The sequence below is a fragment of the Sus scrofa genome, chromosome 4 (assembly GCF_054392235.1).
Source record: "Sus scrofa isolate SSC_HxYL_T2T_F1_AM1 chromosome 4, Sscrofa_HxYL_maternal_Yorkshire_Landrace_v2.0, whole genome shotgun sequence".
Taxonomy (NCBI): domain Eukaryota; kingdom Metazoa; phylum Chordata; class Mammalia; order Artiodactyla; family Suidae; genus Sus; species Sus scrofa.
Window position 1 is genome coordinate 63,131,564 of NC_139386.1, and position 13,033 is coordinate 63,144,596.

The 13,033-nt window shown below is 33.3% G+C and overlaps 1 protein-coding gene across 1 annotated transcript in view; it reads right to left on the reverse strand.

Annotated features, from left to right (window-relative positions):
• Positions 1 to 808: 808 nt before the first annotated feature.
• Positions 809 to 13,033, reverse strand: part of LOC106510043 (uncharacterized) — a 92,565-nt gene continuing 80,340 nt past the window's right edge. Inside the window, exons 8-9 of the transcript XR_014843083.1 lie at positions 4,136 to 4,242; positions 809 to 1,370 (exon numbers count right to left, since the gene is read on the reverse strand). The gene's annotated coding sequence lies outside the window, so the exon portion shown is untranslated. The remainder of the gene's footprint in view (positions 1,371 to 4,135; positions 4,243 to 13,033) is intronic.

Genomic DNA, 13,033 nt, shown 5'->3' on the forward strand with positions numbered 1-13,033 from the left:
CTGCGTGTTCATTCACTCGAATTTTACCAAATGAATGAGCCTGCATGTGAGAATAAAGAGATCTAGTTAGTTCCAAATTAATCAAGATAATAAGTTACTCATAGTGAAATACTGATAGAGGTGGTGAGAGAATGTGCAGGACCAATTTTGAATAAAGAACTCAGTGAGGAAAGGGTTAAAGAGACTGGAAATCTGGAAGATACAGCAAGTTGCCTTGGCAGTTTGTCTAAAATTTGACTTTCTTGAATTTTGAAATCAGTAGTAATGGCAGCAAAAGCAATCTTTTTTCCTCCCATTCTTTATACATTAGAAACACAGCAGAATGTCATATCCCAGGCTCCTCAAAAGTGATGGAAATCTATTTTCTAATGGCAGAAATAATGAATTAAACTTGCTAATTCAGAAATGTCAACATCTTGTCCTGAGTTAAATTGTATATATATGTATATATGTGTGTATATAGTTATAGTAATTTTTAAATCTACATATTATAATACATTGAAAGAGTATTATCTGCTCTGATGGCCAACCATTTGAATATGAATTAGTGCTGGAAGCTAAAATTCTAATTGCTTATTATTTCTTAGTTATTATAAAGTATTACACCATTCTTCAATTAAAATTCTTTCAATTATTTCTAAACCAAATAAAAGTGAGAAAATTTTCTAATTTGTATATTTTTAAATTTACACTTTCTAAAACTAAATTTGAATTGTCTAAAAAGTGAGTTTATTAGTTTACTGCAACATTTTGCATTTAAAAAAATCTTTTTTTCAGCTATAATGGAAAATAAATGCTTTGGTAAATATTGGTTTTCAATGTTTTTTTGATTTTTCATAAACAAAAGAAATTGAAAGCTTTGTACTTCATCTGATCCACCATCTCATTACACAGTGAAGGAGAAAAGCAGAGCAGCCACATGAATTTCTTAAGGTCACAGAATAGAGCCAGGATTGGAACTCTAAACTCTAATTCAATGTGGAATAATTTATAAAAATGTCCATGCATTCTTTCTCTCCCTTCAAGAGGCCTATTTCTTCATCCTTTGTATTTCTGCGTGACTTCTGTGTTTCTTTGGCCAGTGTTATATTAGCAAATAGGATGCAAGCAGATGCTTGGAATGTGCTCCGTTGGGGCTTGTTCTCTTATTGCTCTTGGAACTCCAAGAAGCCTGAGATGACTTGCCTGAAGGTAATAGACATGCACCCCAGTTGTCCTTATCTTCCTGGCCAGGCAAACACTTGTCATGTGAGTGAGCATCTTCTAGATTATCCAACTGCTAGTCAGTTTTCCATTTACTTTCATCTTATTCCACACACAAGAGCCAACGAAGCCAGTATGAATCAAATTACCTGCAAAGGAACAAACACCTAACAGACCAACAGAATCACAGGTTAGATGATTGCTGTTTAAAGTTACTACATTTAGGAATGACATGTTACATAGCAAAGGTTAACTGACAGAAATATATTTCCAACTTCAATATTTAATAATTGAGATCTTGCAAAGCATCTTTACAAAGTGATACAAAATAGTACTTCTTTCAAGTACATTGTGTTGATAAAATTAAAAGCAAATGAAAATCTGTTGCTTAAAATGCTTTTGAGCTACTCTAAGTCTTCTGAAAAGAATCCTCATGAAGCACTGCTAAGGCAAATAATTCTTACAAAAATGCAATAAAAATCTATCCTTCATCAAAGTTATGTAAGTTAGAAGAATCAAAAAATTGCAAAAATAAGATGACTCAAAAAGTAGAAGAAAATTGAGAAGGAAGCTTGATAACTAAAAGCTGGCACAATTACATCTAAGAAAAAAAATAATAGCGATAACACAAAATGGTCAAAAACATAAAAAAAATCAAATTTCAGAGGAAATTCAAAGAACTGAAAAGAGTTTGATTATTGGAGTAAAAATTAAAATTAGTCATCATATTTTCAGGAGCAACCATAGCATTAATTAACCTTGCCTTTGGTAAATATTTAAACTATCTTCAAGTTGTTGGGGTTTTATTAATAATATTAAAAAGTTAATGTAACAAAATAGTCACAATAAAATACATTCCCTGAATGTGGTAAAATATATCTACAATGATACTAAGTTATACGTAGGAAACTATGAGGTACTATGAGAGCACGTAATATCTTGAAGCAAAATACTTTTCAGAGAATTTAGTCATGAAGGCTTCTAAAGAGTTGGAGTTGTGTCTTGGAATGCTAGGATAGTTTGGTTAAATATTAGCTAATAGATCACGGTGCTCAGATTCAGAGAGACAACACATAGTTACATGCTCTACCTTCAATACTTTAAAATTAGGAATGATGAAAGTAACATTAAAACATATTTTTTCAGTAACGCATATATACACTTCTAAATTTTAACTTTTAAAATGTTTAAATAACATTGATGCTAACATTAAAATTAGCACTGGAGGGTAATTGTAAATACAGTTTCCATTACATAAAGTGCTATAACATACCACAGCTGGAGAACAGTATTTGCTTTTTATGTACTTAGTAAGCAATTATGACAAACACGACAAGTTTCAAAGCCTATAGGTTAAGGGTATCAATATTTCCAGTGTAGGCAGGGCTGATACGCCGAGAAATGAAGTATTTACCAAAACATTCGAAATAAAATGCATGAAAAACCAGAGGAATACAAAGTGTCACATAAGTGAAGACAATTAGAGGGGAAGTTTCCGGTGGAGGATGGGATTGAGGAGGGGGCTGGGTGGGAATTATAGTAGGAGGAGAAGGAGTAATATTTGCAAGGGGTAATTTCTTATACATCCTTTGTGAATTTGGCACACTAGTTAATTTCATTAATGTCTCCTTAATTTTTCATGAAGAAATTTTAAATGCTAAGAAGTTAAACATATTCTTCTTGAAATGTGGTCATTGAAACTTGATTAGCATCATGAATTATGCAGTTAGGTGTTGCATGCAAAGGCAGGAGTTTTCCTGCTCTGAGGGAATTTTAGAGAAATATTTTTATTCTTTAGTCAAATTGTCAAGCATAGATTCTCTTACTTCCATGAAATTATCTTTATTTCTTTTAGAGCATTTCTTTTCATTTTTCCTGAAAATTGTTATTTCAAAGACCAGCTTTTTGACTATTTAAAAAATAGGAAGACTTGTGTGGAAGCTTTGATTTTCAAAACTGTAGTATTAGAGCACATTTTAGAAACTGTCAGCAAGACAGTTCTGAAAGTTCGAGAATATCCAGGCATATAAAAATTAAGACAACGATGTGAGTTTGCTTATTTTGGTTTGTTTTCCTTGATATTATTGTTAGGTGTAGGATAACCCAAAACAGTATGATATCTGTAATTCAGCTGTATACCTAAAGTTTCTTTTTTAAAAAGAATTTCTGGGAGTACCCATCATGGCGCAGCGGAAATGAATCTGACTAGGAACCATGAGGTTGCAGTTTCAATCCTTGGCCTTACTCAGCGGGTCAAGGATCCACGATGCCGTGAGCTGTGGTAGAGGTCGCAGAGGTGGCGCCAATCTGGTGTTGCTGTGGCTGTGGTGTAGGCAGGCAGCTAGAGCTCCAGTTTGATCCCTAGTCTGAGAACCTCAATGTACTGTGGTTGCAGCTCTAAAAAGACTAAAAGACACACACACATACAAAAAAAATTTCTAACAGCATCATAAATGGATGTGCATGTGTGCACACCTGCTCATGTATATGCATGGTGTGAATATTAAAATTACATTATGGGTGTGTTTTAAGTAGCTTTTTACCCTGATCATTTGAAACACTGAAGATTCTCTAAGGTAAAAACTACCAATTATCGGAAAGAAAAAAGGAAGTGAGAAAGAGATAATGAGAGGACTGAAAGGAAGAGGGAGAAAGAGAATGAGAAAGAATGAAAGAAAGAAGGGAGGGAGGGAAGAAGGAAGGAAGGAAGAAAAAGAAAGAAGGAAGGAAGGTAGGAAGGAAGGGAAGAAAGAAAAAAAGGTAGAAAGGAAGGATTAAAGAAAAGCAAAGAGAAAGGGCAGATCAGAGCGTTTGAGTGTTACAGGTAAGAACCACTGGGTACGTTAGGAAGTGAATTATGAATGTTTTAATTGCTTTAGTCCATAGGGAATGAAATCAGATTTTTTTTTTTAAAGGACCCAATTTCACTCACTTCTGTGCTTTGATCCACTGATTAACATTTGCAACCATTAACTCACTTTCCTGATGGAGGCGACTGTCAGATCGTGCTGCTTCCAGGGCCGGGCGCACAGTTTCCAGCTGTGGATGCAGACAGATCAAAGCATATGATGGACTCTCTACAACACAGTCTATCTGGAATACTAATAATAGTCTGTACTACTTGTAAAGTATCAAGTCATTTTTCTCTACTCCTTCAAATAATCAGGGTTTCCTTGTACATGCTATTAATTGATTCAATATGCGAAAGGAATGTCTGAACTTTTCCCACGCCTTATACTTACTCGTTTTCTATTATATACATTAGTCTACCTCCAGAGGTTGTTTTAATTCAAGTCAGGTTTTTTTTTTTTTTTCATAAAAGTGGAATGGATACTTGTTATGTTTAGCTTTATATGCTGTGCATTTCCTATGTTTTATAATTGTGTGTATGTGTCATCGCCTACCCTGTCCAATTTTGATGCTGCTTCACTTGCTTACAGTAGAATTTTATTCTCTACCTTGATAAATATTGAGACTTTACTATGGATCCTTTATAAAAATTGCTTGGTCTATCAGATTTTGCTTCTTGTTCAGTAGCTCCAAGTCCTCACTGATGACTGATAATGATTTTCAGGCGTGTCACAGTATTAAAGACTAAGTCTCTTTGTTGTGTTGTTGTTTGCTTAAGATATGACAAAAGCTGTTTGCTTTTATTTCATTCCTAATTTTCTCTTTGCACAGTTATAGTGTATTCTCTTTTGGGGTAATTTTGGAGATTTTTCACCTAAAAAATAATTTCTGTTATCTGATTCTTTTTTAGGGTTGTGTTGTGTTAAAGATACACCCACCATTGTATTATATTCCTAACATCTTTAGAAGATAAAAGGTTTAATGGGGCTAACTCTTCTAATTTCTAGTCAAAGAAATATTTATCAAACATGTAAGATGTATAAAAGCTACGTGATTAAAGATGAAAAACATAGAATAAAAGATTTAAAAACAGATTTGTATACCTTTCAGTCCATTTGTAAGATGGAACCAAGGATTACCAAAAACCCTCTGTGTGATCATTGTTTTTTTATACACAGAGCAGATAGAATGGTGCCCTTTAAACTTCTATATGTCAATGAGTGAAGGGGAAGTTTCTGCCTTGGATGTTATGAGCAAATGAGTTATAGGGCTAATGAATTTATACACCACAAAAATGAGACCATCTTATTTTACCATCAAAAAGCCTTTGAGGAGTCCCCTTGTGGCTCAAAGGATTAAGATCTGGCATTGGCACTGAAGCAGCTCAGGTTGCTTCAGCGTCTCAGGTTCAATCCCTGGCCCAGCAACTTTCACATGCCATGGGCATAGCCAAAAAAAAAAAAAGGCTTGGAATCATATGCTAAATATTTTCCATTTCTGCCTTTAATGTTCTTAGTTGGATGAAAGTGTTTAATTCAGAGTGTTATCTACTTGATTGGTATTTCTCAAAAGATACATGTGATAATTAAAAAAACCCACAGAAATAATTTAAATTTTTTCCTGAAATAATGTCATTTTGATGCAAACTTATGTCATATCAACATGCAATTCTATATACCGATGGCTTTATTTGAAAGGAAAGTTGTTAAACTGTGCAATTTAAATTATTTTCTTTCATCATGCCCCTATTTGCAGAAGGATGGATTGCAAATTTGCCACATGTTTAATTTGATGGCCAAAAGGAAAATTGAATAGTGAGAAAGAAAACAGGGACTCAGCTTGTTTTTCGTTGGGCATCTGGAGAACCATCTGAGAGAAAGAAAATGCAGCATTGCTCACTTTGTGGCTAGGGTGTGGGAAAGGAAGCTAAGCTGGTTCTGCATAATTAAGCTTGCCTGTGGCATAAAGAAACACACAGGCAAAGAAGTTCTAAATCCCATGTTATCTCAAACTATTCAAATTAAAAATATATATACATGCAAATGCTGACCTAGCACATTTTTACTAGTTAAAAATCTGGAGTATTAAGGAAATGGACATAAAAATGTTAAGTAAGCATTTACTCTTTAATTTATAAGGAATGATTGAAAATGCATGATTGTTCTGAAGCTGACTGTATGGGAAATATATGAGAGTAATATTGGAATGTCTTCAGTATTATCTTTCCATCTGCAGCTATTTAAGAACAATACACATATTCATATATCTCAAACAGTGGTACAGACTTTAAAAACACTGCTCCTTTTCATAAGAAATATCTTTTTTTTTTTAGAGTTGAAAAAATTCCTCCACCCAAAGTAGTATACTTTTTGATCATAATTCAATACATGACAACATTAATATTTTAAAAGTTGCTAAGGTAATAAATCTTTGATTATTATACACGAAAGCCTATTACAGTATTAGCATGGCTAATACATAATGGAAGAGATAATATATATCTAATCAAAGTCAAATCAAAATTAATATTATAATATTCTTCTGAGACTCATCTGTTATGTATGCTAATATTATGTAATAGATAATAAAATGGGTGTAGGAACAATTTACATGTTGGAAAGATCCTTGAAACATTGAGCATTATTAAATCAGACATATTTTACTATTATTTTGTCTTGTAATAACATAAAAATATTTAAAGACACTTAAAGCTGTCAGGGTACAAATATTCTGATGAGACAGAAAGCACAATATTTCATCTTCTATAGTCTGATGTTGTCATAAATGTAGGACTTTCAAATCACTATATTCTAAAATATATTAACAGAAGGAATAAGAGCAAAAACTTGAAATTGCTAGATTTTGACGCCAAGTACTCCATATTTTACTGTGTGTTCTGTGAAGTAATTATCTTTTGTGACGTATTTAAGAAAAAATATGATAAATTGGATATATGAATGTGGAGATAGGTAGATTTATCGAACTTTGAGGAACTATAGTACTATTTATAGTTTTATTCATTATATACTTAACATGTCTCAGTCATAGTTCTATGTATTTTGCAATGTATCAAGCCATTTAATTATCATCGCAACTCTACAAGGTAGAAACAAATTTTACTCCTCATCTTACAATTGAGCAAAGATTAAAAACTTGTTGCCAGCAAGAGAGCTAGCATTTGTTCAAATACAGTCATTCTGAACCCTTAGCTCTTAGCTACTAAGCTACAATGAATAGGGTTACTAGAATTATTGTCAATGTATAAAGAGATTTTGGGGACTGGCATGCTTTGTCTGTACCTTGGTATGGAAGACTGACTCATCAAATCTGTTGATGAAACATTATTGACTAAACTGATGTAATACAAATGCTCTTTATTTGATTGTAACATTAACTATACCTGGCACACTCATTAAGTTCTAACTGAAAGAATATTACAGTCCTTTGTAGAAGATAATGGTTTAGGAGACCCCAGCTTCTGTCCCCAGATGACAGACAATTAGACAGCTGTTCATACAGGGAAATAGCTCTGGAAGAGCTCTGGAGCCCACTTAAGGAACTCAGCAATACAGTAGAACAACAACAACAAAATCTGGTAATAACTGCACACAAATAAAGAAAGATTTATTTTGTTTGCATTATCCCATCTCTTGAGCAAACATTTCTCAGTGCCAAGGAGGAATTCCCTGGTTAGAAAGAGTTACCTTCACTGGAAAAGGAAGAATGGTGTGAGCAACCAGCTTCCCTACCCTTTTGGGGCATTGCACAGAGGTTCCACTTCACTTTCGCTTTGCTCAGACCAGTAAAGCTGAAACATACAGAGACAGCTAGGAACAAGGAAGAAAATCAGGGTTACCAGTAACAACCATGCAACAGGAATAATCACAATTCAGTGACCTCTTATATAGACAAATCCAGCAGCAAGGGTAGTACATGCTGAAAACCAGGGCACCTGCAACTACCTGTATGCCTGCAGTTGGCCACAGCCAATGCTGCTCACACTGCCCTCCACCACTACATGTGTGTTTGCAACCTGGTCAGTGCTTTAGTTCCAGTGGCCTGAGCTGAAAAGCCAACATGACCCCCAAGAGCCAATATTGCCATTACACCTCTGCCCTTGGCTTCTGCATCACTAGACCTAGGGTTACAGCTCCATGCAGCATGCGCCCACCCAGGTGTGAGAGTCTTTCCTTACTGAAGTCATTCCATAAAGGTTGGAATAGGTGCCTGCTTCTTTATGTAAAAAAATTTTATTGGAATATAGTTGACTTACAAAGTTGTATTAGTTTCAGGTGGACAGAAAAGTGAATCAGCTATACACATAACTGTATTCATTCTTTTATTCCAATGTAAGTTATTACAAACTATTGAGTAGATTTTCCCGTGCTGTGCAGTAGGTTCTTATTAATCATCTATATTATACAATAGTGTGTGTGTTATTTCCATCCCCCTAATTGGCCCCTCCCAACAGTTTCACCTACAGTAACCCTAAGTTTGGTTTTGAAAGCTGTGAGTATGTTTCAGTTTTATAAGTAATCCTTTTGTGTAATTTTTATTGGATTCCACATATAACTCACATCTAATGAAATTTGTCTTTGTCTGATTTAATTTACTCAGTATGATAACTCTCTAAACCCATCCACGTTGTTGCAAATGGGATTATTTCATTCTTTTTTATGGCTAAGTAATATTTCATTGCATATATATCACATCTTCTTTATCCATTCATCCATCGATATACATTTAGGTTGCTTCCACATTCTGGCTATTGTAAATAGAACTTCAATGAACATTGTGGTGCATGTATCTTTTAAATGTGCAAATATCTACACAAATCTATATGGGTCATGGAGAACCAAGGAAACATAATTCCACCAAAATAATACAGTAAACCTTCAGTTACTGGCCCCTAAGAAAAAGAGAACCAGGAGTTTCTCAATGAAGAATTTAAAATATGTACACCTGAAACTAACAGGATATTGTAAATCTATTATACTTTTAAAAAGAAATTTAAGAAGTTCCCGTCACAGCTCAGAGGAAACAAATCTGACTAGTCTTCATGAAGATGCATGTTTGATCCATGGCCTTGCTCAGTGGGTTAAGGATCCAGCATTGCCATGCGCTATGGTGTAGGTTGCAGATGTGGCTCAGATCTGGCATTACTGCGGTTTAGGTGTAGGCCAGCAATTAAAATAACTGTTCTAAAGATGCTCAGAGAGCTACAAGAGAACACAGTTAGACATCTTAATGAACCAGTAAAAAAGTAGAAGAAGAAAATGACTAGTTCAAAAAAGTGAGAGAAAAAAATGTTTTTGGAATTGAAGAATACAATAACTAAACTGAAGAATTCAATAGAAAGTTTCAACAGCAGATTGGCTAAGCAAAAAAACAAATATAAAGACAAATCAATTAAAATTATTCAATCAGAGATGAAAAATTAAAAAGAATAAAAAAGAGTGAGGTAATCCTACATGATCTCTAGTATACCATCAAAAGAACCAATTTATGAATGATTTGCGTTCCAGAATTAAAAGAGAATAAAAAGGTGACAGAAAGCTTATTTACAGAAATAATAACTGAGAACTTTCCAAATCTGAGGAGAGATTTAGATATTCAAGTTAATGAGACTCACAGGCCACCAAACATAATTAATTTAAAGAGTTCTTCTGCAAGAGGTATTTTAATAAATAAAATCAGATGTGAAAGCGAAGACACTACATTGATACCATATAATATAAAGAATCATAAAAGACTACTGTGAAAATGATTAAACATTGAAAACATGGATGAAATGGATACATTTCTAGGAATATGCTACCAAGAAGAATATATCATGAAGAAACAGAAAATTTGAATATACTCATACTTTTCAATGGCATTGAATCTATGAGCAAAAACTGCCACATGCAGAAAAGTCCAGGACCAGGTGGTTTCACTGGTGAATTATACCAAATATTTAATGAAGAATTTATAGCAATCCCCCTAAAGTGATTCCAAGAAATAAAAGAAGAGGGGATGCTCCTAAATTTGTTTTATAATACCAGTATTACCCTGATATCAGAGCCAGACAGAGATATTACAAGAAAAATACAGACTAACACCCATGATGAACATAAACCCAAAACCATCAATAAAATATTAACAAACTAAAGTCAATTATACATTAAAAGGATCATATGCAATGATAAAATAAGATTTATCACTGGGATGCAAAAGTAGTTCTAACATGTAAATCTATAAATGCAATATACCATATTAATAGCATAAAATATACAAATGAATAGATACAGAAAAAGGTTTTGACTAAATATAGCATTCTTTCATAATAAAGATGATCAACATTTGGTTAAAGAAGGGATGTACCTTAACGTAATAAAGACCATATGTGGCCAGCCCACATATAGCATCATACCTATTAGTGTGTAATTGAAAGTCTTTTCTATATTTAGGAACAAGATAAGGGTCCTACTCTCACTAGCTCTATTTGACATAGCATTTGAAGGCCTAGTCAGAGCAATCATGCAAGAAAAAAAAAAATCATGCAAATCAGAAAGGAATAAGTAAAATGATATTTCTTTGATGATAATATTAACTTACATATAGAAACCCTAAAGACTGCAACCAAAAAGTGTTAGAACTACTCAGTTAATTCAGTAAATTATGATACCAAATAAACATCGGAAATCACTTGTGTTTCTATGTACTAAAAACAAAATATCTGGAGAATAAATCAATAAAATGATCATTCAAAATGGAATAAATGACAGGAAAATAGGAATAAAATTAATCAAGGAGGTGAAGATTTGTACACTGAAAACTATAAAATGTTGATGAAAGAAATTGAAGAATAGACAAATGGAAATATATTTCACATTCATGTATTGGGATAATTAGTATTCTTTAAAATGAATATGTTACCCCAAATCATCTATAATCTAATGCAAACTTTCCCAAAAAATAAAAAATAATTTTCACAGAAATATAAAAAAAATTCTGAAATTTCTATGAAAATGCAAAGAATGCTGAAACACAGTTCCTTTGCTTGTATTTCTTTCACTTGAGAATTATAAATAAAAGACAAAATCTGGTAACTCAAGGGAAATTGCTTTCAAAATTATTAGGAAGAAGCAAAACTGCTGGTTCCAGGATAGTGCCTGGAATAAAACTGCTCACAACTCTGTGGAAGCCATGCACAAATCATATAGCTGATGGGAGAACCAAAGCAATAACAATAATTAAATAATAACAACGAACTGAATTTGATGAGTTGACTAAAACTGGCAGAATCAAACTATTTAAATAGACATTTCCATTTGAATTAAGCAATTGACACTGGGTATAGATTGAAATCAAGTGGGTTTTTGTGTATTGTCTTCTCAACCAGGGTTGATTTTGTGTCTCTGTTCTTTGAAGGAAATATTGGCAATACCTAGAGACATTTTCGATTGTCACAACTTGGTTAGTTGCTCCTGGATCTGTTGGGTAGGGTCAGGAATGCCACTGACCATCCTACAGTGCACTGGACAGTACAGTCTCTGCCTCTGACCATCAACAGAGAATAATCTAGTCCGAAATATTAATAGTGCCAAGATTGAGAAATCCTGATGTGATATGTAACAATCCACCAAGTTTCAACAGTTTTCTAAAATTGTTCAAATTTGACTGTTCAAAAGAAATAACCATCTCAAGTAAAATTTTACAAATATTATTTCCTTCGGAGCATTTCTTCAGCAATTCTGGTTTCTATCATAAGAAGATTCTATTTTTAGTCACATGTATACACAAATGTATTTCATTCAACACTAAAGAGGATTTTTTTAATGTTTTAACACAAACATCACTGGGGGAGATCTTCACACAATAAATAGTAATTGTATCAACACATTAAAAATATCCTAATGGATATTTGATTATTTTTTACCTAAACCACTTTCCATTGCTATCTGGGATATTTGGTAAGAGACTCAAAGCAGTTTGGTTCCCACTCTCAAAGGACTTTAGCACAGCTCTATACTCAGGAACTCCTGTAGGTCAAGTTAAGGGCATCTTCCAAAATCATCCAGAAAAACAAAGGTCCAATATATCAGGATGAAAGCAAGATCAGTAAACTTGAGAAAGAGATGTTGAAGGGAAGTGTGCAACCAGGATATAATATCACATATACAGTTCTAAAGTAATAAGACACAGAGTAAAGGGCTAAAATATAGGGGTGTTAATTCCTACATGATTGTTAATTAAATCTTCTTGCTTTTCTAAGACAATTGGCTTATAGAAAACCTATTTTTTTTCTCTTCCATCTGGAAAATTTCATAAGTGGTTTATTATTTTAAAAGTAAACAGCAAGGGGAAATAAAAAGATGCCAAAATTTTAAGAATAGACTAACAACTTTTAATATAGCTTTAAGATTATTTTTTAAAATAAACAACTAAAAATCCATAATATTTTCTATTTAATTCTTAAGTGGAACAACAAAGTAAACTTAATAATTACCGTAAAAATGTCTTTAAAAATGCCTACGTATTCAGATTTAGTCTAAGCCACAGACACTGCTGAGAGGAAAAGTTGTTAGAAATGCCTGTCAATCAGATCAAACAGAGCTATGAAAATCTGACAAACTGCAGGAAACATTTAGAGCAATGCCAAGTGGGTTCAAGACAATGGAGCTCCTCCCCGAAGTCCTTTGAGAACAGTGTCTATGTGCCTGGGATGATGTAAGTATTGGAACTAAAGAATTGAAAAAGGCATCTGTAAGGAATCCAAGTCTATCTTTATTATGGCTTTACAAATTATAACAGAAGTAATTTTAATTATAATTGAATTGAATTATTTCATGTTGATATTGTATTCACAATTCATTTTCCCTAGTGTCTCAACATTACCTGGTGACAGTGAAAAGACCAACACAATTCAAATGGACTTTGGGTGGATATAGATGTGCCTAGGTTTCATCATACAATTGTAAAATAATAAAATTGTGTT